The following is a 27,512-nucleotide window of genomic DNA, read 5'->3' on the forward strand; positions in this document are numbered from 1 at the left end:
ATAGTGTTTATAGACTGGTGTACTGTTTATAATTTCAACATGCATGACAAAAATCATTCAAAATGGTTTACAGAACAGATCATCACATCTACAACTACAAAATTCGGCATGTAGTTACTTCTTAAGTTGCTGATGCTCATTAACCCTTTCAAGAGAAATGGAAAATATGCTTCCTCCCAAATGTTTCAATTTTTGTGTGAAGTTATGTAGGTTTACAAGTACTGACACAAATTTTCTATAGTATGTATGGCATGGAATAGTTTTGGTTTTCTGGCACAAGGTCCAATTTAGGACAAGCTGCGCCAGCCACAAGGATATTTAAAAAGTTCCATCATAAAAGTGTAAAAGGTGTAAATAAAACAAGGATACATTGTAAAACGTCAAAAGTTTATAAGGTCTATGATTTATAATGATTTGGCACAAGAATAAAAATAAATCTCAAATTTTAAATGCTGTGAAAGAAACCAGTGGCTTTAAAAAAAGGCAAGTTTTGAGTGAGGTTTCTCACCCACCAGGTCCTGTAAATTTAAAATAGGCGAATGAAAGTCAGTTAAACGATCAGAAGTAAAATTAGGACATTGAGTAAAAATATGTGCAGTAGAATTGATCACTCCACAATTCGTACAATGAGGGGCTCGTTCACCAAACAGCAAATGTCTATGTGTATACCTTGTGTGTCCAATGCGTAGACGAATTAATTTCACATCTGCGCATCGGTTTGGTAAAACTGACCACAAAAGTAATTCGGTCTGAAAACTAGTACATTTTAATGTTGAACTTATGGCAGCACTATAATAAGCACAGGTTTGGGTGTTCTGTCTAAAACAAACTTTTTCGCTTTGTAGTTTCATGATCATCAGCTGAGCATTTGGCATATCGACGGCTGCCATGGCAAGTTCCCTGTGAATGTTCGAATCTCTGACATTTAAAGGAACGCAGAAGATGCGGTACATATGGTTTAACTTTGGATTGTATATAGCCAGCACGTATAAATTTCGGAAATTCTGGACTACTGAAAATTAGTACGTTTAATTTTTATGCGATGAGCCGCACAAACTTTTTGGGAATGCAATTCGGGAGTGCATTCTCCGAACAATCAAAAAGATCTAAATCAGAGATGACTCCTCGGGAAAAATTCAGCGTCCTGTGAGGAGTTACCTCTACAGGGAAGTCTCCAAGTTTTGTTAATTTCTGCATTGTAGCAATCTGTGTTTTTGATGAGGTCTCAATAAGGAGATCCCTGGATGGAAGTTTTTAAGTAGATCTGACATCACCAATAAATGAAGAAATCAATCTTTGAACTATGAAAGGTGAAACTTTATAAAAGGTCTTCGGTGTGTGTAATATTAGAAATCTAGTATCTTCAGTGATAGGTAAGCGTGGCAAAGTGTCTGAAAAACCCATGCAAAAAGGGGAAAAAAATTCGGGCCACGACGGCACCGCCCACCACGGAGACCAACAAGGGAAGGTAGCCACCGGCTCTGGCCATTTCCAGCCTCAGTCCTTACCATGGCGCTAGCTGGAACCTATACGCTGAGAGTCATCCCCGGGGACAGTGACCACCCTTAACGCCAAGCCCAAGAAGTGGGCCCATCGCTTGATCCCCTTGAGCAGCCCAGTCTGGGATACCGGCCGATTGATACATCAGGGACCGAAATGTACCACCCTTCTAAAAGGTCGCCACGCACGGCAAACACGTGGGGTTTAGGGCTGTCCATGAGAAGCGAGAAGCAAACAGACCGGCGACAGCTTCTCATGGCGAGCTCCCTCGCTTACCGATTCGAGGAATGGAATAATTAAGAAAACAGAAGAGGAAGGATTTAAAGAGAGAAGGATAAAGAAGAGAAAAGGGAGAGAGGAGAGAAGAAAGAGTAAAGATCCCTTGGTACCTCAGGATTGGGACACCTGTACCCACCTAAAGGAGGTCAGCCCCTGCAGGGACAAATTTTCTATCGGACAGGAACTTAGATGCTCCAGTTCCTTATTTCATATAAAATAGTGTGTCTTGATTTGTTATTTAACTATCAAGTAACCAAATTTAATTAATGTAATTAGCTAAATGAGTCACTTTTCTTAAGCCAAATTCAATCCTAAAAATATTTTAACAAATCATGATTGTGTAAAAAAATGACCTTTTAAAGGATTAAGAAAGAGTTTTTCACAATTTTGAATTAGAATTGGCACCTAAACATTACTTAAAACTTTAAAATTTTTCTTCAATAATTTTGAAGCATATCAGAACAAACCATTTTTTTTTAAATACAAAAATGAGTTTTTCTATGAAATTTATTTTATTGCCGTGCGTGTTTCTACCTGTAATTTATATATGCGTGTATTACCTGTAATTAAAATAATTTTTTAATATGCTTTATAATTTTTTATCTGTAGTAACTGGATTTATACTCACACACATTCCAAAGATATTAAGTATATTCGTTAGTAATTTTTTTTCGGCACAATAAAATCAGAGGAATCAAACATAAAATATTCCACTCGAATTATCTTGAAAAGTACTAAAATATGGAGCAAGTTCGGAAAAAAAAAATCTAGGAGCAATAATCCCCTCTCCTTTCAACATGTCTCTGATCACAATGTATTCTTATGTCGAATTAAAGGACTTATTTGCAATTCTAAAAAATTTAGCTGAAAACGATTTTCTATCATTGGGGCAATTGTGTTTTTAGTATTCAGACAGAATAACGTTTACTGAAATTTAGAATGAAAGTCTTTAAAGGAGTGATATGGAAAAATAAACCCATTCATCATCATAAAAATTCTTATAAAGAACATTTCCAAGACGTTGAAAATCTTAAGTCAGATAGTGAACCGGACTAAAACAAAGTCTTCGAATGCCAATTAAACCCTCAAGGGGTCGTTTTTCTTTTCCTCTCCTCAACGATATCTATATAAACAGTTTTAAGAAGAAAATTTCATCAAACTGAAATAGCAAAAATTTTTATTGCGGATCACTTTCTAAAGTTCAGTATATCGCAATGCCAAATTAAATTTTCGAAGAATTCGACAAAAAATAAGTTTTAAAAGTGACACTTTTTAAAGACAATCTAAATAATATTTAATTATAGATTTAAATTATAATGCAGCTTTTTTTTAAAAATTATGGAACAACAAAATATAAAACTTTTGGTAGAACAATGCTCTAAAAGTAAATAACGAACTGCTAGAAAAATAGATATTATTATAATTAATATCAGTAATTATAATAATAATTAAGTTTGCACGGGTTTTGTACACTAGGCGACAGTACAAAATTAAACTATCGGAAATACCACAAAAAATCTAAAGGGACCTAAGCAGTTGTCTATTTAATAAAAAGGTCATAGGCACTGCAGAATTGTATGCAGACTATCAACATATACTCTGTTGAGGATATTTTTCATTAAAATGAGCTTTTTTTTATACGAATAAAAACAATGCAAGGAACATAAGTTGCTAAACTATCAGATGTGAAAAATTATTAAAAGAAATAACCACATCATTAACTTCTTAAAAATAAAAATTGCTTAATATTTCAGTGACAAGCTGTTTCATTCATCATTTGGATAAAAAGAAATAATTTGTCTTCAATATTAGGATATAAATTTCTTGGATAAAAAAATTCATAAAATTCTTAATTCTTCAGACTGTTTATGTGTTAAAAAAAACTTGTCAACACTATAATGAAACCTCATTTCTTAAAAAATGAAAATTACCTTAGTTTTACAGAGTTTTTCAGATCCAATATATTTAATTCACCAAAAAAAAATTGCAGATAATATAGCCTCCAAATTAAATTTGGTAAGGAAAAACTAGTCCAAATATAGCGTTCATATATTATGAGAGACTTCCTTTTTTTCAGAATTTTAACACAGTTTAAATAATTTTTTTTTCTATAAATATGGTACTCATTCTTTCTGAATTTCACAGGAAAAAAAAAAAAAAAAAGGAAAATTAGCTTTTTCCTAGAGAGAGAGAAAAAAAAAAAAGACAAGAACTTATTTTCTCAAGCTGAAAGTTTAAAAGCAGGAAGTATAGTCATAAAATCCAGTGTTCACATTCTACCTTTCTTTCTTCCATTGAGATTTCCCGCTCACACCTTATGAGCATAAACAATCAATATCAGCATTTGGCAGGAAAAGTTTTACCACAGAATGAGCTGATGTTTTAGTGATTCACTTGTTATTAAATTTTAAAATTAGGATTTATCTTATACTTATTTTGCTTATAAAAAATCTTAACTCATAATTAAAAATTTCACAGTATTTAACAAATATCTTCATTACATAGTGAAAAAAAAAGACTAAAAAGATGTTATTTATTTATTCTTAACTTCATAGACATGGCCTTTTACGCTGGATATTGGCAACAACCTAGTCACATTTTTCAAAAAATATTCAGTCAATTGACTCCAAGCAAGATGGCTGCAAAAATGTGCTGTGTAGTAAATTATATAAAACATAAAATCAGGAAACAGTATTTTTTTTTTTTACCTTGCTAGATAGTTCATTGCCACTGTATAATTCATTTTTTTAAAATACAAATCTTCAAAATCATAAATAATTTTGTTAAATATAAAATTTGTTTCTATTTTGACACTTCTGTTTTATTCTTTCAAGTTATAAATATATGATATTCTCTCAGTACTCTAATGTGCTAAAGAAATAGATGAATTTTATTAAGTTTTTTGATTTTATATACTACTCCAAGCACTTATAAATTTGTTTCATTTGCAAAATTAAAAAAAGAAAACTATTTCTGGGAGACATTTATAAAATGAATTGATAACCAAAGATTAACTATGTTTATTAACTATGTAAAAAGAAATCATTAAGTAATAAGTATATAAATGGAAAAATGAAATAACGGAGAATCATTAAAAATCTGCAATTTGTGAAAACTAATAATGTAACATATTCTTATGGTTTTGTTTCACTTCAGAATGTGTTAAACTACATATCTTTATATGAGTTGAAAGAAGAAAAATCAAGCTCAGCAATACCCTTGCAGCCTTTTAACAAGCTTGACAAAGCGATGAAATATGCAGACAATGAATAGATAATATAACATTGTAAATTTCTATATATATTTCAACCATCTGCATCTAAATAATTTTTATACAGATTTCTATGCCCTCCCCCTTATAAGAATGTACACTAAACAAATGAAATATAATTCTTTTCATATTATCTAAATGATCTATTTTAATTTTATATACAACACAGCTACAGCATGGAAAATGTTCCATTTCTTAGCTGTCACTTACTGCTTTATTTCTTGAATTCTTGTTTGGATACATTTGTTAGTTCAGAGCCAGGAGTCACCAATGAGGAAGATTGATGAGGACGAGGAGCAAACTCGTGACGTTGGGGTTTGTAGCCGAGTAACAAGACCACTAGACAAAAGTGTACACTCTTTCCATAAGCTGTTATCTGGCTTATAAGCTTCACCACAATTTCTTGTATGGATTTATCCAGATACTATTTTTTTTTTTTTTTTTTTTTTTTAATAAAGGAACTTCCTAAAAGTTGAAAGCTAGAAATTTCTGGACAACCTTTTCAGCTAAACCATTGGGAATTTGTTCCTTTCTTTTAAGACAGGAGAAAATAAATAAATTGAAATACATACAATATAACAATATAAACTGCAGTGTAAAAAATTAATTTATTTTTCTTATAAAAATATATACTATTTTGGTCACAGTGATCTTTTATTGATATACTGATTCAAATTACATTCATTAAATAACAAACAACATTTAATAAACCCATTAAAATGAGACAAGAACACTTTAAAGTAACACAATCATATATTTATATTAAGTCGTTTTTAGTATATTGCTTCCATTATGAGCTTGTTTTTTCCTGTTTTGAATATGTGATTAACTTAAATTTTTGAATTTAGTCACTTACTAATTCTTGACACCATCAAGGCACTCCATTTCCAAAATTATCTATTCTCACTGAGATTAGCAATCATAACCTGCATTAAATCTTCTGTGAAACTAATAAAAGAACTTCCTAAAAGTTAAGCTTAAGAGAAAGCGAAAAAACTTTAGACAATCACTTAAAATTAACCATTGGGAATTATTTGTTTATGGTGTTTAAATTTAGAAGGGATAATTCCCATTAAGTAAGATTAACAATTAATGAAATTTATTATTTTTAAATTAATATCAAAATTAAAATTTTCACAATAAAAGATTTAAAAATTTAAGTTTTTAGTAATCTGTTCAAACATTAGGGCTCTAAATGAAAGTATAGTAAAGTCCTGAGTTAAAGAAAATTTATTCAATTTTTGATGTGCATAAAAAATTATATAAACTCCACAATTAAAATCATCAGTTTGTTTTATATGAGGTGGAAAAAACTATCTGCCAGTGGCTTTCTGAATTAAGTAATTTATTTAAAATTCTAGACCACTTCCTGATAAAAATTGCAGTATTATTATCTGGTCTGCCACCAAGTGGATCAAAATATTCAAATGTTTTATATTATCAATAATCAAAGTCCAATGACAATTTAAATTGACAGGGTTAATTAATAAATCTAGATTTGGCAACTCTTGAATTCAAGAAAATTTAAGAATATCCTTCTGATTATAGATTAAAACTGATTGCAAGGATACTATTGCTTTACAATTTCTGAATTTCTCAGTTAATAGGAAAAGAAAAGCATCTATAACAGAATCATAAAGCCAACCCTTCTTAAAGCTTAGTGACGCAGACTTTAGATAATTCTCTTCTTTCAGAGTAACAAAAGGATCTAAAGATTATAATATATAAAAAGAAAGATTGATATTATTAATAGTTACTACTGTTGCAGTAGGATTATCTTCATTCATCTTACTGAATTTATTAAATATATTAAGGCTAGTACATACAGAATTTTCTTTAGCAGAATACGCTTTTAAAGGAATAATTTCCTTTTTATGACCATCAGGATCATCACTACTTTTTTCATCATGACTAAAGCATTTAGAAATTTCTCCCGCAGGATATGATTGTGAAGGTGCAATCTGCTCTATAATACTGTCAGGTTCATCAATATTTTTTTCATTAACTCTTTGCCGTTTCCCATTTTTTTCACGAAATGATTGTCTCCTCTTATGTCTTTGAGAAGTTTTAAAAAATTTAATCAGCTGGGGAATTTTTTGATTGGGAGCAACATATACCTGAGGCGTGACAGGAGCAGGATCATTTTTATGACAGACAACTCCACGCATACCAGATACTAAAGTATTTAACCAATTTACTACATTAGTTAACATAATTTCTTGAATACGAGGAATTTTAATTAATTCCAAAATCTTAGAGCATAGTTTTTTGCATTCAGCTTCTTTTGTGTTAAAACATTCAGACAAAACATTACCTTTCAATTTAAAATTTAAGATTTGGGGGTCAATTCCTTGTGCATTTGTTTCATTTTCAACAGCATAAAAATCATCTGTTATGCATATTTTTATTTCAGAATACAATAAATGTACTTTATAAATATGCTTGCAAAGGGTACTATTGTCTTCACAAGAACACAAATGACTACATAGTAGTGTACAGTTAATATCAGTACATTTAAAACAGCAATGATCTAATAAAAGACAAACATCTGTAATTTTTTTACTTAGTATACTATTTCTTTTTTTGTCTGTGAATTTACTAACCATTGATCATCATGTTTAACTATATCATTAATGGGAATTTTTACACCCATTTCATGTTTTTCTTTAATAGTTTTATTGAAATTTGAATTTAATGGAAATTTATTGACAACATTAGAAGAATATTTTAAAAACCTATCTGTTTCCATCTTTAAAAGAGTTGAAATTAGCTCATCTATGCACTTACTGAATTTACGCTCAAAATATACAGTTTTTAACTGATTATGAAACGATTCACACTAATGATTTGTATTGGTATCACTATGAGGAAACTGCCTATAGCAGGTAGTCTATAATGCTTTTCTAGCAGAATAATTTTTTTATAAAATAATCAACAAAATTTTGGCATTCATTTAAATATTTACTAATGAAAATTGAAACTTTATTTTCAAAATCCTCTAGAGACTTTCCATTCATTATATTTAATAATTCATACGACATCTTCATACGGAGACATTTATCATGGACTTTAACAGTCAACTGCCTTTTCCAAGCACGGTATACATGCCACTGACACAATAGATGCTTGATATCGGGACCAAATACAGAATTAAAAGCATTTTAAAAGTAAAACCATCATCATCAGTCATGACAGTATTCACTTTCAAATTAGGAATTCGACATAAAGCAACTAATGTACGAAAATCTAAATCATTTGTAATAAAATGCGCAACAGGATATCCCTGATCATACTCATTTTACACATGCAATGAAAGAAGAAAAAAATCATACTGGTTTGTGCCATGGGTAGTATCAATGCAAAGGATTTTATGGGAGTGTTTCATAAGCATGTCTTTTTGAGCTTCAATTTGAAAACCTAATGCAAAAGAATTTTCATGATTTGGTAAGCTATCCAAATAAGAAGATCCGAAAATAGTATCCGACTTTTGTAATTTGAAAATTAAAATGGGATTATATTTTTCATTTTTTAATTTCTCCACAGTACATGGCATCATTAATCGGCTTTACTGTATTACGTAGATGCCTTGAATAAGACCGTATAGTCTTCCGAGAAATAAAAACTTTTATTGAACAGAAATTTCTTTTATCCCAACAGCCTGCATCACCAAGAATTAAGCTTATTATTTTCGAAACAGGAAATGATACCAATAAATAATCCTTGTGAGAGTTATTAATGTCCAATACAATACAGTTAATTTTAACTGGTAAACATGATACAGTTTGAACCTCAGATTTACAGCAATGCTTTAAATGATAGCTAAAAGAGGATTTCGAAGAGTAAGACTTTAAACATAATTTACAAATTCTAGGATATGTATTTTTAACTTTGAAAGGATTTTCAAATTTTTGACAAACATCTGAAACTGAAGATGTTAAATTAACATCTCTACTTGCTTGTAGATCCTTTGTAGGTTTTGACACCGATTCTGTCAGACATGCATTTGTTTCCAAAACCCTACTGTAATTTTTTCCAGATGGGGATAAGAAAACATGAGTTTTTGATTTGCTGCATTGATTTAAATGGTTTGAAAAAGGAGATTTAGAGGAATAGGACTTCAAACATATTTCACATAGTTTAGGATAACAGTCTTGAACAGGTTGCAGGCATTTAAATTTCTTCAGGTAATTTGAAAACGAGGACTGTGTAGAATATGTTTTCCCACAATAAACACAGTTTTTAGAATAGGAACAATTTCGGGGGCCTCCACCATTTATTTTATGTAATATGTTATAATTAGTTGACAAAACTGAAAATTTATTTGATGTGGGAATACTACTAAAAACATTTTCACTAAACTGATAGAATGGAATGCATGGGTTCACAGAAAGTACAAATTCAGTATTACCTTTAGAAGATGGCAGAGAAGAAATATCTTTCGTGAGCAGAGCAGCTGACTGTTGCATGGGTGTAGAAATTAGCCGAGCAGGTTGCACGGGCCTAGAAACTGGCCTGACAGACTGTTGCATGGGTGTAGAAATTAGCCGAGCAGGTTGCACGGGCCTAGAAACTGGCCTGGCAGACTCTTGCTTTGGCCGAGCAGGTTGCATGGGCCTAGAAACTGGCCTTACTGACCCTTACTTTGGCCAAGCAGAAGAAACAAATGCTGTGGGAAAAGATGACAATAGAGGAAACTGAATCATCAAAAGAAAACCAGAGTTGGAAGACCGAGTCTTTACAATCTGTGAAAATAAAACAAAAACCAATTATAAATTATTGACTTCAGGCTTGCATGAATTTTTAAACTCATTGCGAGAAAAAAACAATGTATTCATACATGCCTTTTTAGATGCTATATCAGCTGAAATGCATCCTGTTAAGGATTCAAGAAAACAACCTGCAAGCAGCTTATTACCCCATTTATTTAAATGCAAGCCATCTCTTGCAAGATAATTTTTCTAAGATGGCTGGTAAGAACTGCAAAAGAGAAACGTTTGGTAATAACATAGTTCTTTGAGTGCACAGTTTATGGCTCAAATCTTATAGTTTAGTGTCTGTAAATGATACTGATTCCTTATACTCCTTTCTGTAGAAATCAAAACGTGGCCAAAGCTCTATATTTTTTAAGTATTACTTCAATAGTACTGTGGGAAAAGCATTAATATTAGAAATATATTTATTAAGATTAAAGGAGAAAAGATAAAACATTACTACATAGAACATAAAAGATACATGATCGTGAGCTGCACGTCTTGCAGTCTCACTGCCCAATGGCGGGAAAGAATCACGTGATTAATGACGTGACGCAACATGGCGCCATACAGGATACGGGATCTGTCAGCGCTTCCCACATCGGCCATCATGACAGGATAGGCGACCTCGCCTTATGGTATACAGTACATTGAAGTAAATATATAAAACAAACAGCAAATACAGGAAAATAATAATATGTAAAATTGAAATATTCACAAGATAAAACAAATAAAATAGTCATACCATCCGTGACAGCATAAGTATATAGCAATACAATAGCGTGCACTGGAAATATCGAATAACTAACTAAAAATAAAAATAATATTAGTGTTGAACATATAAAAATATAATAACACAAAATAAACAGAGAAAAAAAATCAAAGTCTATATCGTCCAAATATACACAGACAAAAAGAAGGCAAATAGTTCTCTTTTTTTTTTTAAAGCAGCCAGTATATGTCAGCACAGTTGCACAAGAAAACGAAGTAATTGAACCTTTAACGTTTTCACTTGAATCATATCCATCCAAAACGTGCACTAACGTCCATTCACCAGTCCAGTAAAATATCCACGGCAAAAATCCCCTCTTATCAAAATTTTTAGCATCAATTTAACGTCTTAAATTGTACTAATGTCCACAGCTTTTTCAACAATTTGGCGGGATTTGCTAGGGGTATTCACGAGAAAGGCCGAGCCCCCAAAAATGTGGGAAAAGGCAACGGCCAGCATTAATATGTGAAATATATTTATTAAGATTAAAGGAGAAAAGATAAAACATTACTACATAGAACATAAAAGATACATGAGCGTGAGCTGCACGTCTTGCAGTCTCACTGCCCAACTCTCGTCTGCCAATAATGGCGGGAAAGCATCACGTGATTAATGACGTGACGCAACATGGCGCCATACGGGATACGAGATCTGTCAGCGCTTCCCACAGTATCCAAAGATGCATTATTTGTGCCAACATGCACTTAGAACCAGTCATAATTTTTGTGTACAGAAATATTATTAGCTAATCTTTCAATAGTTGCACCAGGATAAGAAACAATGTCCAAATGAAAGTCAGGTGATTCAACAGATATATACTTATTCAAGTATTTGATCATGGAATCGCCAATAAAAAGAGCCCTCATTGTAAAACAGCGAGATAAAATGGAATTCTTTCAAAAGCTAGTAATAGTAACAAAATTCTGTACAAACTGCCAAAAAAGCCCAAAGCAAAACAGAAAAAATATATATATTCAATACGCAGAAGATGTTCCAAGATTTTTATTAGATACCACAAATAAATTTAAAACTATCAAGTTCAATATACCACTGAATAATGAGAAAATTGAAATAATATACAAATTAAATATAAAAAACAATCAAACAATTTCCCAAGTTAGCACTAATCTGGATATTAAAACCTTTCAGATTATAGATAATAATAAGATGTAATTAATCTAAGGAAAAACAAATAGTAAAATTAAATATAAAAGTTTATAATATAAACTACAAGTACAAAGAAACTTTTTTGTGTCCTAGCTAACCCTAATTAGCACTACAGTGATACTAATTCTAAATAAGATAAGTAAAGTAAAAAAAAAAACTAATTAATATGAATAAATAATGAAAGATAAATAAACAATATAGATTAATAAAATATAAAAGAATTCTTATCTCCACAAGCAAATAAAAGGTGTAAGAGATTCAATAAACACGTCTCACATACAGCAGAGCAAAAAGAAAAAGGATTAGTCACTAAATATTGCTTGAGAAAGACCGCGCTAAATGACCAGTATGACGTCAACAAAGTGTTACGTCATATCCGATGAACTTTGGTTCACATCTGGTAGAATCAGGGGTACACATCCGGTGGCAACGACTTACTCCCATCTGTAAAAACCGGGTTTCTCATATATATACAGGTGTTGCCGAATTCAACCGGCAAATTCAGAGAATTGATAGTAGGCATCAAGAGGATAAAGAATCACCATACAACATGGGGTCCCAAACGACGTTTAATTTGTTAAAATCGCTAAAATATAGAGAGTCAGAGAAGTGTTGGAAATCGTAGAAAATTATTAAAAATATAACAAATGGTGTTTCAACTACGAATTTTTTTTAAGTGAAAGCACATTCTTAAAAATATTTTTTTTTCATGCTGGTAACTTGCGGATTTGATGATTAGGGAATCCTAAATTACTGTAAACGAAAAAGTAGTTTAGGACTCATGTTTGCACAAAGATTAAAACTTGAAGGAAAATAAAAGCTTGAAAATGTAATTCATTTTACACTCTGTAACTTGATACAAGTTTGTAGTGTGAGAACTGGGGAGTTTTAAAGATATTCAAGAAAAAGTAATATGGGAACCAGAAAACATCGCTGCAACATCAGTACCGATGTTCGCAGAAGCCGAAATCGAAATTCGAAAGACAAATTCAGAGAAAGGAGAGTAGGTGAAAAATTACCAGAAAATTCAGGGTCGCTGGTAACGTTTTTCAATGAAAATCACAAATCGGGTGGATAAGGTCTCTTCAACACGCACAATGAAAATACTTAGTCATTCGAAAATCCCCACATCATTCTCTCGTCGAACATGTAGCACAAGTTTGATATTAACATCTGGGCAGAGTCATATATTTGGAGCGTATCTTCTTCCTGAACCTCTCAGCTGCAAAATGTACCTTGTTTTCTTCCAGCACGTTCCTCCGGATTTACTGCAGGGAACACCGACAATTTGTTAATGCATAATGGAACATAAGCACATTTTAGTTACATTTGTGAAATCTGACTTGTTTGCGAATGAAGTATAACGAAAAACAATTCTACAATGATCATTAATGAATACTTGTTCGCTGCTTTTATTTTTCACGAATGCCTGAAAAATTTACATAAGAGAAGGCTTCTTCTCGATTACCTTATTCCTAATCCTCGCATTCATAGGGCCGTTTCCTTAGCTAGACTCATTGTCTTTTCGACGTCTGTTTTTGCGATTTTCACTGAATAAACGTTATATGAAGCCCTATTTTTTCTTGTAATTTTTCGTCTACTTAATGCTTATTGTCCTTGCTATGAATTTCTCTTTCGAATTTGACAACGCTCTCTGCGAGCATCGGTACTTATGCTACAGCGACGTTTTCTGGTTCCCATTTTAGTTTTTCTTGAATATCTTTAAAACTCTCCAGTTCTCACACCGCACACTTATATGAAATTATAGACTATAAAATTCCTTACATTTTCAATTCATTTAATTCATCTTCATTTAATTTTTCTTCAAGTTTTAATATTTTTGCAAATATGGGTTCTAAACTACTTTTTCGTTTTCAGTCATTTGCGACCCCCTAGATCATCAAATCCGCATGTTACTAGCATTAAAAAATGTGTAAGATTGTGCTTTCACTTAAAAAAAATTCGTAGTTGAAACACCATTTGTTATTTTGTTTTATTAATTTTTTACATTTTCTAACAATTCTCCGACTCTCTATATTTTTGCGATTTTCACCAACTAAACGTCTTTTGGGACCCCATGTTGTATGGTGATTCTTTATCCCACCGATGCCTACTATCACCCCTCTGAATTTGTCAGTCGAATTCGGCATATTCAAGTATATATATATATATATAATGCTTTTTGAATCCTGTCGGCTAAATAATATGTAATATATTTTGGCTGAGTAAAGTGCAGGTTCGACAAGCAGTGAAGAGACTTTGTATCTTTAATTTCGTTTTAATATCCATTTCGTGAAAGCATAATTATTAACAAGAAGGTGCAGCTCGGACAGAAAACAGAAGGAAAAAAAAGGGACGAACAAATGATCACTTGTCTTATATAACATAAGATTTTTGGTAGGGCGCCAATTCAATACACGTGTGACCTTTGACATCTTTTGAAGGGTTCAGAAGATATCACTTTCATTTGATACGTAGTACTGATGGCGCATTATTTTTACAAGCGGATGAGTTAAACCAAAAGTGGAATTGGATCAAGAAATAGTAGAATATTTTAGAATGAAGTCACGATGGGCTATAATTTAAGATAAAGTTTTGGAAATTAATTTGGATTAAATTAAGAGTTTAAAATATCATTACATATATATATATGTATCTATGTGTGTAAGTATATATATATATATGTATGTATGTATGTAGAGACATGTTAACTCTGGCTCAAAAAACAGGCCTTTACTAACCGGATTATACATCAAATAAAATATCTCTCACGGGCCCTAGAGGAAAGCCTAGTTGAGATGAATGCTTAGAGATGGCTCATATGCAAGAATCACACACTATATTATAACAAACGAATTTAATGAACTGAACGTTTTACATCGACGAATGCTAACTGCATTACTGAATACAGAGTTCTATTGGCGGGAATCAGATTCCTCCGTATTGGCTGTTGAGTTATGACGCAAGCGGCGCCAGGATGACACTCCGGACACCACAATGGGCCGTCATGATGAACTTGACGTCCTCGTCAACCTCAGGAAGAAGCTGAAACACTCAAAAAAGAAAATTTTAGATTTTTGCATTAAAAAAAAATGTACTTTACGCAGTTGTCGACAAAGGCTTCATGTGTTCTGCTGCTGTAGAAGTATGGTTGGGGCTTTCGAGGATTCCCACTTTCTCCGCAAGGTACCTTTCGTGTGGCGTCTTGGCTATGATGTGATAAGGACCATGGAACTTCGGATGAAGCTTCTAACCATTGCCGAATTGGGTCCTCTGTATAGCCACTAAGTCACCTGGATTATATTGAATAGCTTTCTTCCTGTTCTGGTTGCAAGCTCTCTTCTTGAAAGCGCAAGATGTTCTGTCGTGCTTCTTCACGAATGTCCTCGTGGCTGTCGATGACTCATTGCTCATATTCTTCCTTCCTGTCGAGAATTTTCTGGTCATTTTTGTGCCTCATTTGCACACCGATCATGAGTTCGAAAGGAGTAAATTTTGTACTCCGTGGAGCACTAGAGTTAAATACTGGTTGTGCTGCTTGAACATGAGTGTACCACTTCGTGGGATCATTGATGGAAAGTTTGGCAAGCAGGGGGGATAAGATTTCCATGAACCCTTTCCACTTGTCCATTTCCTCGAGGTATTCCTGTGGTAATTTAAATGTGATTTATATTTTGATTCGCGCAATAGTTTGTGAATTCCTTCGATGTAAATGCGGAACCTTTATCCTTGATGATAGGCATGGGACTTCCGAACACTGCTTCCTGCAATTGCAGTTTTGAAATTTGCATCATTTGCAGTGACACCTTTAACAGGATATAAACAAACAAACTTTGAGAATGCATCTATTACGCTGAGAATATGATTGTAATTTTTATTGGTTGGCACTAAGGGTCCAATAAAGTCAACATGGTAAGTACTTAGAGGAAAGTTTTCCTTCGGTATCGGATGCAAGAACCTTTCAGACTTACCACGCTTTCGGTTGACTAGGATGCATTCGACACAGTTCTGCATTACCGATTCAATACTTTTTTCTATATTCGGGAAAAAATAGTCACGTTCGATAATGTTTTTAGTTTTCTCCACGGCGAAGTGCCCTTTTGAATGCGCGATCTTAATTATTTCGTGTTTTATTAATTCAGGTATTGCAGGCAAACGATGGTTATCCTGTCATTTATACAAAATGGTATTTTGTATGACGAAATCAACTTGGTTGTTATCTTTACATAGCTCTTTCATTTTTTTTTATGTATTCTTCTGACACCTGTGCCACTTGCACTTCTGTTAAATTATCAGAAAGTGCAGTCATGACTGTTGGGTATCTACTAAGTGAATCAACGTGACGCATTTGACTGCCTTAGCGATGTACTATCTCATAATCAAAATCTTCGAGGAATAAAAGCCAACGAGCTATTTTAGGAATTAATTCTTTTTTTAGTAATAGTCTATTTGAACGCAGAGCAGTCAGTGACAGCTTTTATTTTAGATCCTGAAATGTAAGTACTCAATTTTGTTAATGCTTTAATAACAGTTAAAACTTCTCATTCATAGCTCGATAAATTTTCTGAGTTTTTTTTTTTTTTTTACTCATATAACCTATGGGATGTAAATTATCATCGTCGTCAGCTTGAAGAAAGACTCCAGCGTAACTTAATTTGGAAGCATCTGATTGGAGTTCCAGTCTGGAACCTGGTTTGTACAGATGTGAAATTGGATCTTGCAAAAAAGAGCTTCTAAAAACTCTTCAATAAACAGTCTGGTTTCGCGATTTTTACGTTTCACTAAGACAATTGGAGACGCATAATCAGAATAGCTTTTTTCAATGATGCCCAGTGCAAGCCATTCCTCGATTTGTTTTGTAACTTGTTGTTTTTCTATAGGAGCAAATCTACGAACCGGTGAGGTCACAGGGATGTCATCAGTTAAAATAATAGACATTTGCAAATCTGTAGTACGGATTTTCTTTGGAGAGCAATTTGAAATTAAATTAATTACATGATCTTTCATATTTTTATCAGAGATATATATTCTATATCAAGATCATTTCAGAATAAACATTTAAAACATTTGTGCATACTTCCTTCACTAACCATTCAGAATTTACATCAGAAAAACTCTTTTCAAAACAAGTATCAGATATTAAATTAACATCTACAAATTTATCTTTATTCAAAGATATATCATCACTCTGTAAATAAAATTCACAGTCAGAATTTATTTTCGAACAAGTAGTAATACTTTTATTTAGAATAGAAGTTAAGTTATTATCATTTTTTTACTACAACAGAATGAGAAGAAATATGTTTTGTTTCTTTTTTATTCTCACGGATTTATTTGATTCATTTTCGGTATCAACAGAAAGAATTATGCAACGTTGGTATTCTTTTTCACTTGATGACTCACACTCGGATTTATTTTCAGAAACGCATTCAGTTGTAGGATTTTTATTGGAAAAAGTATTTTTAAGATCTAAATAGCTATTAGATGGTATAATACATTCAAAAGAAATATTTGTGTCTGCAGCTGCTAAAACTCTTTTCGCTTCCGATTTTTTATCAACTTGACTAATATCTATCGCCACCAACGGAAAACTGACAATTGAACTGTTCGCTAATTTAATTTTTGTGCTACGGCCTACATAATTTAATTTCCTTACATAATTAGGATTAATAATCATTAACAGGCTTCCGCAATCAACCAAAGCTTTAATAAGAACGTCGTTTACAATTATATCTACGTATTCCAACTCAGATATTATTAACTCTTGTGGAATTTCATTTGATTTCAACATGGAGTTTACAGTATATGAGTAATGGGATCTTCTCTGATTGTTATGTTGTCTAGCATCAACATTTTGGGGACAGAATTTTATCAAATGCGACGTAGAATTACATTTAAAACAAGTTTTCCTATCAATATTTCCACCGTGTTCATGATCGTTATTTTGGCGGGAATTATTGACGCTCGACCTCGAACTGTAGTCATGTGCATCTCTGCTGTCTTCCCCAAACTAACTTTTATTTCTTGCGCGGAAGTAAATGTCTATTTCTTTTGCTAACGTCAGTGGTTTTAACCAGTCTGAGCCTTGTTTGATCAAAATGTGCCCAGATGTATCCTTGTCAAGAGTGCTGGTTAATTTATGTTACAATTAGTTTACAAAGGGTCGCAAAATCTTTTACTTTTCTTAGTTCTAAATATTATTCTAAATTCGCTTTTAATCTTGAGACAAATTGCACATGATTTTATCCTTTAAATGTTTTGGCGGCTTGAAAGTTATCCCAACATTCTTTAGCAGATGGTTGGAATTCTCTTAACACTATTCTTTTGATTTCGTCATAATCTTTTATTTCACTTTCGTTCGCGTATAACAAAACATGTCGGCATTTCTCTCCTAACAAATTTAGAAGGACTTCGGCTTTGTATTCAGTTTTAACCTGTTTTGTTTCGAAAGCACGTTCCAAAATATAGAAAAACAAATTGAAATTTTTTGATTTAGTTGGTATTGGCATTGTCAATGTGCGGATGCTTTTAATTATTTGCTCTATGGACTCCGCATGATTTTCTGGAGGAGGACCGTTAGAACTACTTATTCCGGTCGCTTGAACGTTTCTCATACTTTCTTCATGAGCTAGTTTTAATTTTTCTAATTCAAACTGTCTTTCCTTTTCACGCGCTTGTTCTGCCTCTATTTTCTGGCGTTCCTCTACATTTGAGATGATTATGTCTTTAACAAATTCCAAATCATCTTTAGCAGCTTGGCTATTTTCTATAATTTGTTTAAGCTGCACGATATTTGTTTTTTCCGGAACTACCTCACCTATTGCTTCAGCGACAATAATTAAATCTTTCTTTTTTGTATTTTTAAACATTTTCTATATGTCTTTATTTTTCCTAATAACAAATGCTAATATAATAACGATAGTAATAACAATGCTAATATTTCTTCAAAACAGAAATTTCTAAAATAAACACATTCAAACAGTTTCTTTCTTTCTTTCTTTCTTTTTTTTTTTTTTTTTTTTTTTTTTTGAAAAAGTCATTCTCAAATATGCAAATCCTAAAACGAATGCTTGCAAGATTCTTTATTCAAAATGATATAGAAAATTCAACTACATCTTCTTCTTCAATTATACCCATTGATATCATATTCTGCAGGATCTTCACTATTCGCCGGCCACTGCCGAAGATTTTCTTGAACGATTTTACCGACCACTGCCGAACCGAAGATTTTCTTGAAAAATTTTGTCAGCTACTGCCGATTCGAAGATAATTTAATGACAACTAATGGTGAAATATCCGGATTCTTACCGTATCGAAGATTAATTTTCTATTTCCGAGGTCATTGCAACCAGGACCAAGCCCCCACATGTAGAGACAGGTTAACTCTGGCTCGAAAAACAGGCCTCTATTTACCGAATTATACATTAAATCAAATATCTCTGACGGGCCCTAGGAGAAAGCCCGGTTGAGATTAAGGCTTAGAGATGGCTCATATTATAAGAATTACACACTATATTATAACAAACGAATTTAATGAACTGGACGAACGGCTGGGCCGTTTTACATCGACGAACGCTATTACATTACTGAATACAGAGTTCTATTACGCAAGAGGAGCCAAGATGACACTCTGGACACCAAACACACACACACACACACACATATATATATATATAACATGTGAGGGTGGTCTACCCGACACTTTCTCGCATGCTCTTTGATAACAGTTTTATCCCCCTTCCCCCACATAAAAATGTTGGCAATGAATACATTGCATGGCATTGGTGAAAGTAATTAAGAAAAATTACATTTTGGCGTGAAGTTAGCACTTTTATTGAATCTAGCGGGTCACCCTTGGCGAGGTTTTTGGCAATTAATCCCTGGCATACAGTTAAGAATGCCCTGAAATAGAGTTCGTGTATTAGATTAGTTTTTCCAAACCAATTAAAAGTAAAATTCGACACAGAACTTCACTTGTAGTTACAAAATTACGTACCAAATTTGATGTATTTAAATCATTGGGTTTTTGAGTTGTCATGTTTATATGATTTTGTTATTACATATCGACAGAAGGTCAACCCCTTCTTGGATTTCGCTCAAAATTTGGTGTTTGTATGCTATAGATGTTTAATCTGCCTACCCAGTTTCATTCATCTAGCTGTCTTCGTTTTGTAGTTATCGTGTTACATATATTCGAACAGCCAGACAGACTGACTTACTCTGAATGGAATTTGCACAAAGATGTTTCAGAAATTTGTAATTTTGATGTAAAGAGCATATACTAAAATTCATCTGTCTGGCTCAAAACGTCTTTGAGTTTCCATAGTCATCGACAGGCAGATATTGTTATAGTTTATATTATCAAGGTTTACTGCAAATGTCAAACTTTATATTAGTCGGCTTTAAAGGAAATGTTTATATCTGCATTATAAACATATTTGAAGAAATTGACTATCTTTCTCAAATATTGTTCTTTAAATTAAATGCAAATAATATGTTTTATTGTAGAGATTAATTTATCGTTTGATTTTTGAGTTAAAAAAATCCTCTGGTTTCTTAATTAATATTGGAACCAAGATCTTATATTATTTTAATGTTTCTACTATAACTATTAATTGGAGTAAAAGGAAATTTATCGCCAGTTGTTTTTAAAGATATTCTTCGGCACTTGTGAATGAATTGCACGTCTTTGGTAAAATTTAAACTTAACCACCACTCCTTAACTGGATGCCATTCCCGAACAATCAATAGATTTATAGTTTTCCGATGTTTATTTTTCTTGGCGATTAATCGCTTTTATTAGGTTAATAAACGCGCCTATACTTGGGTTAAAGCCATTATAGTTTCCTGATTATTACAATATATCTTATTACAGCATACTCTTAATAATGTGGCAAATCAGTGCGGCAGTCAGTATATTGTGGTGAAAGATTATAAGCCAGTTAACAGCTACGGTACACGAGCATTTGCTTTTGTATTGTGGTCATGTTACTCGGCTGCGAACCACAAGGTCCCAAGCTCTATCATCGCTCATTCCAATCCACCACAATAGAAAACCAAAGTTTATCATCAAATTCACAAAAGCTTCAGAATTACGAAATTAATTTTTTTTAAAGCATAAGGAGTTATAAAACATGCAGTTTCTGGAAATTTCTAAACTGATCATTTTTATATGTATAATGTTGCCATTAAATCTTCCTCCTCCTTCATTTTTATTTATTCAATTTACTCCATATGTATTTAAACAGTTTCTTAATAAGGTAATAGAAAAAGTGAAAGATTTGCTTCATTTTTTTTCAAAACTGGCAATAAATTGTTGATGTTAGAAGCAACTAAAAACAAGAACTTAAAAATCCCTTTTTACTACCTAACTTCGAAGCGGTTGCAGGTATCGAAAAAGCTTTAAATAAAAAAGTTGTTCGCCTTAATGAAACGCTAATGTGACTCATTTAATTTATTTTTCTATCTTCAATATTAAGAAAGTTAAAGCAAAATAAAAAAATTGACCATTCACCATTTCTACTCCCTTCTAACTAGTTAGCGCATCTTCGACTTCATCCGAGGTTTTTATATTTTTTACAACATATTCCAAGACAATTAAAATGCAAACAACATTGTCAAAACTTTATACGACACCCCACCCTAATATATATATAATTCTAAAATTATATCTATATATCTTTAATTCTAAAAATTGCAATTAGCAAAAAATATTAAAGTGGCTTCTTTCATCTTACAAGGGTTTCATCTTACCACTGTGTTGAAATCTGAGATCAGGATGAGATTTAATATAATGATAGTTGTTACAGAGTTCACGCCCATAGATGGCGTTTCTGTCGCATAAGAAGTTTTTGTTTATTCTTTTTTATGCCTTAACGTTTAGTGTGTAAGAACGATTCTGTGACCTAGACGTGGCACCCAATTGTGAGCGGTGTCCTGATCTCTAACAGTCTACCTGAAGGGGCACAAAAAATATGCCCGAAAATAAAATGGTGTTCACCAGACAGAAATGAGTTTTATTTGAAAAGAATTACATTAAGTGGTCCGTCGACTTCGCAGTATTGAACCATCAAGAGTTTTGTGGAAAAAAAATCGGGAAGTGTTTCGATTTTTCCGGGTGTTTTTGCTTCGGTTTACTCAGTGATTTCTGAATCGTTAGTGATCTACAATGGATATAAAGTGTAAATTCCTGTGGTTGGATTATTGTTTTCGTTTTGGTTTCAGGATATACTTTTGTTTTTCAAACTTGTGTATTAGTTTCGTTTTTATGAGTTGCATGTATTCAGAGATCCCTTTTCAAAATGCTTTCAAAACTTAAAAAGAGTGAATTAATTGAAGTTGTCGAGGAACTAGAAATCGATATTCCTTCGGGAGCCAAAGTAGATACTAGTAAAGATTTAATTGAAAAGAGCGAGATCTGTAATGATAATTATGAATTCGAAAAAACTGAGGTTGAATCAATAATTGAAAAGAAAAAAGATTACGAGAAAAATGAAGCACAGAATCTAGAATTGGACAAACTTAAACTCGCGCAATTAGAAAAACAACTTGAGCTTGCGAATTTACAAAAAGATGTAACACAAAAGGTTAGTGTGACAAATAGCGATTCCGATTCAAATTTTAGTTTAGAAAGTTTGATAAAAAAAGTGTCAAAACTTTAACTGTATCAGTTCCTACACGAGCAGAGTCGTATAATTTATTTTTCCAATCGCTTGAAAGAGCTTTCAAAACCAAAAATGTCCCAGAACAATTCAAGTCAGAGATCCTATTAAATATCTTAGGCGAAAAAGTTGCCAATTTAATGAAATATTTAAATGAGGATGAATTGTGTATGTATGAAAAATTAAAGGAATTAGTGTTAAAAGAATTTCAATCCACCCCACAAGAAGTGTCAAATAATTTTCGTAAAGCGAAAAAACGTCCAAACGAAAGCTATATCCGGTTTGCATCGCGACTTAGTGCAGCATTTGATTATTATTGTCAATTAAATAGGTAAATGATTTCAAGGGAGTTTGTGAACTCATGGTTTCCGAAAAAATATTTGATTCATTAGATCGTGAACTACAAATTCATACAGTGCCCGAAAAAATTATAAGGACACACGAAAAATCGCCAAATCTAGAAGCCTTGTTTACAGAATCGTATGCAAATTTTTGCAGCAAAAATAGAAGTAAAACTAACATATTTTATGCGTAAAGTAACTAAAATTTTCAATTTTAAATCTGCTAAAATTTAAATTTTGATTTTTAAACCTAAATGAATACGGAAAAAAGTATAAGGACATTGCTTTTTCTCCAGTAATTATTGAAAAATTTGCATATTTGAAAGCATAAAATGACAACTCCGAGTTAAAAGATTCATTTGCGAAAAGAATTTCCCACTCGGTAACTTTCAGTGTGAATTTTTAAACGATGCCCAAAGGAACTCAACTTTCTGACTCTGAAAAAGGAAAAATTGTTGCTTTTTGAGAATGCGGATTAAGTGGATGAGAAATTTCAAAAAGAATCAAGAGATCTGAAACGGTGGTTTATAATTTTCTAAAAAATCCTGGGATTATGGTATGAAAAAGCGAATTGGGAGACCAGAAATTCTCACTCGTCGACAAAAAAGAATGATTGTAAGGTGAGCTTGCGAGAAAAGAGAAACCGCAAATGAAGTTAGACAAAATTTGAGTTTACCATGCTCAACAAGGACTGTTCAAAATGTTTTGCGTAAACATCCTCAAGTTTCTTATGGGAAATTAGTGTCACGTCCCCCTCTTACAAATCATCATAAGAAAAGAAGAGTTTACTTTTCCAAAAAATACATTTCTCTTGGTCAAAAGTGGGCTGATGTAATGTTTTCGAACGAAAAAAAGTTCATTCTTGATGGACCTGATGGTTTTCGTTATTTTTGTTATGATCTGCGAAAGACCAAGGAAGTATTTTCCAGGCGTGAATATGGTGGTGGCTCGGTTATGGTATGGGGCGCTTTTGCGGCAAATGGAACCACTCCAATTGTATTTATCAACAGCAAAATGAATTCGGACAGGTATGTTGATATGTTAGGAGAAAGTTTGTTACCTGAAGAGCCACTAATTACTTCAGGGGACTATATTTTTCAGCAGGATAATGCTTCGATACACGTTTCTACGAGTGCAAAACTCTGGTTTGAAGCTAATTCTGTAAATTTACTTGATTGCCGGCGAGAAGTCCCGATCTTAATCCAATCGAAAACTTATGGGGACTTCTAGCCCGAGAAGTTTATAAAAACGGCACACAGTATCAATGTACACAAGATCTTGTCGTCGCTATCAAAGACGCTTGGGAAAGAATATCTGTGGACATTTTAAAAGATCTTTCGGGATCTATGACCTTTCGGCTTATTCAAGAGATTGAAAAAAAAGGTAGTTTTCTTGATTATTGAAAAATTTTTTAAGTATTTTACAACATGTCCTTATAATTTTTTCCGTATTTCCTTTAATGTTAAATTTTGTAAAATCAATATTTTGAAGCTAAATTATCTTTTTTATGTGGTATAAGTGTTATCACAAAATTATGCTGCAGAAGTAAGAAATATAAAAAGTTCATTTAGGTGAAATGGAAATAAAGCATATTTTCATGCAATTACATGTTGTCCTTATACTTTTTTCGCGCACTGTATTGGCGTGAAACAAGCAGAATCTTGGTATGTGCCACCAGATTTGGCCAGGCATTGCGATATTTATGTATCGTCAAAAATCAAAAACGATAGTAACGTGTTTTCACGACCGCAAGTTGTAAACCATTCTCAAAAATATCGTAAAGAATACAGTCCACAAAAAGCATTCGTAGCGGAAGTTAAAACTCCGAAATGTGTAATTTGTAAATGTAATGAAAATCATTCCCTGAATGTATGTCGTGTGTTCAAATATATGCTTGTTAATGAGAGAATTGAGGTCGTTAAAAGTAAGCAATTATGTTTTAATTGTTTAAATCACCATAAAATTGCTAACTGCCATTCAAAATCCAACTGTTCCATTTGCAAAAAACGACATAACACTTTTTTGCACCTGAGAAATACTCAAAGCGAAAATGAAACTCGTTCGCAGAATGCTAACGCTGGATTAAATCCAAGGTCAAATGTATTCGGTCCGCGAATTGAAAATCCCAGTAATAATTCTTCACAACTGACGAATGAGTCACCTGCGAACAGTACGCATTCATTCACTGCTACCAACTTAAATGTAAACAAAATGGTTTTATTAAGTACTGCAAATGTGATGATTTTTATAGTGATGAGTTTTATTTGAAGAAATTTACAATAGTGTACATTTAGAATGTTCATTCATGAAAATATTAAAACGCAATGACCAGTCAATTTCGAGAAAATGGTCGTCAAACTTTTGGTAAAGCTTATATACTGATAACTTGACTGATGTACAAATGATCCCGATGGCATAGTTGTCTAGGTAAACGTCTCGTAAACGGAAGGTCAGGGTTCGAATTTGGCTAGGAATTCTTTTAATAACTTTATTCAATTAAAAATTTACAAATACTCTTAATTAATATGTTTTTAATTTTTTTCATCCGAAATAAATATTTATTATCGAAATACATAATAATAAAATTTAAATTTAAAAAGAAAAATTATAAGTACAGATGCATTTTTTAAAACAAAATAATTTACATTTTATTAACTATTTAGAGTTAGTTTTAATTAATATGCTACTTAATTTTAAGCGAGGATAAATACTTATTCTTTTAATACTTAAATTATAATTTAATGTTTAAAGGAAAAATAATTGAAAACGTAACATTAATGGCTACAATAATTTAACTTGCTTACATCGTTTTCAAACAATTAATTTTCGAATTCTTGGATTTTAATAATAATACATTATCAATTCTAATTCAACGAAGCTGTATTTATATCAAAAATTGAAGGAAGCAGCTGATATTTGTTAAATATGTAAGCAAACGTCCCCAACTGCAGTAATCAAAGGAAATAATAGAGAGCAGCTGTTAATTTATTGAATGCGTAGGCAGATGATTCAAAGTGTATTAAGCGTATACAAAATTCTTATTTAATCGAACATCATGAAGAAATAAATTCTTGCAAAGATAGTGTAAAATGTCAATCAATTGTACACCACCAATTCTCATCACTAATTTTTAATAAGATGATAGGGCATGCTACGCTGCCCAACTTTCTGATGAAAGTGAGATATTTTTAAATGCAAATGAAGTTTGTTTTTCCATAGATCTCTTAAAGGAACCTTGCTCTTGTGGACAATCATCATTTATCAGTTGTGCAAGATGTCGAAATATATTTTGTTTCCAATGTTTTTACTATAATTACCATTCTGGTTCTTGTATAGAATTGAAAGTAAATGTATTTAGGATAATTTTTTAGAAATATTGAATGATTTTTTTTACGATGTGTGTATTTATAATTAATAATTATCACCATTTATGTTATATTTATTACTATTTTTTTAAATATTAAATTACAATTTAAGTATTAAAATAATAAACATTTTCTCTTGCATAAAAATAAGTAGCATATTAATTAAAACTATCTGTAAATAGTTAATTAAGTTTAAATAATATTATTTTGTTTAAAAATGCATCTGTATTTATAATTTTTTTTAATTTTTATTTTATTATTATGTATTTTGATAATAAATATTTATTTTGGATGAGAAAATTTTAAAAATATTAATTAAGCGTATTTTTAAATTTTTAATTTAATAAAAGTTAATAAATAAAATAATTTAATAAAAGATTCTTCGTCTGGTTCGAAACCAGACCTTCCATTCACGAGACGGTTACCTAGACAACCATCCCATCGGAATCATCGGATGGATGTCAAGTTATCAGTATATAAGCCTTATCAAAAGTTTGAAGACCAATTTCTCGAAATTGAATGGCCATTGCGTTTTAATATTTTCATGAATGAACACTCATTATACTAAATCTCATCCCGATCTCAGATTTCAACTCCGTATCCTCCCCTTGATAGTACATAAAATAAGTTAAAATATTTTTCAGAAAGATCAATTAATTTACCTTGAATCAAAATTCATTAATTATTTTACCTCCATTAATCAGCTTAAACAGAGCACGTGTTCGTAACTTCTCATTGCGCGTTTCAGCAGGATACTGTCTGTACCTGACACAATAGAGCCTATTATTAGTGAAAATTCTGATTAAAAATTTATAAAAGAAGGCACTTCAGTGAGCGTGTTGCTACTTATTACAATTATTTCTTTCCCCAGGATCAAATGTTCAAATAGAAAGCTATGGAACAGAATTTTGTTATGAAAGGGCTGATTATAAAAAAATAGAATTTTTTTTCAATATGAAAAATTTAAGAACGATTCTTTCCATTCATCTAAGTGAAATTTCATTCTTCTGTATTTTAAATGCAATACGAGGTTCAATCAAAACGTAAACTGTGCTGTTAAGGTATGAGATTACGTCGGGATGAATTTTTTGAAGAAATGCTCTAAAGTAATTATATTTTAAAATTACTTACATAAAATTGATTGAAAAACATATATGAAACCCAAACCAGTTAAATGGCAAAATTGTTTTAAAAGTTGGAAAAAACGTTCTTTTTTTTGGCTTTAAAGCAAAAATTCATTTCATTTAGAGGTTTATCACATGCTCTGCCAAGAATTTTGCAAACAGATTTTAAAAATATAATTCCGAATTCCTAAACTAACAAAAGAGCTGTATTTATATTTACTCTTTAAATATTGAGGTTTAACTGATAAATAACACGAAAATTTCGATTTTTTTTTTCGCAT

At 32.0% G+C, this 27,512-nt stretch overlaps 1 protein-coding gene across 1 annotated transcript in view; it reads left to right on the forward strand.

Moving 5' to 3' along the window:
* The first annotated feature begins 16,143 nt into the window (after positions 1 to 16,143).
* LOC129957549 (uncharacterized) overlaps positions 16,144 to 27,512 on the forward strand; it is an 87,458-nt gene continuing 76,089 nt past the window's right edge. The window contains exon 1 of the mRNA XM_056069904.1: positions 16,144 to 16,236. The gene's annotated coding sequence lies outside the window, so the exon portion shown is untranslated. The remainder of the gene's footprint in view (positions 16,237 to 27,512) is intronic.

This window comes from Argiope bruennichi, chromosome 11 (assembly GCF_947563725.1).
Source record: "Argiope bruennichi chromosome 11, qqArgBrue1.1, whole genome shotgun sequence".
NCBI lineage: Eukaryota > Metazoa > Arthropoda > Arachnida > Araneae > Araneidae > Argiope > Argiope bruennichi.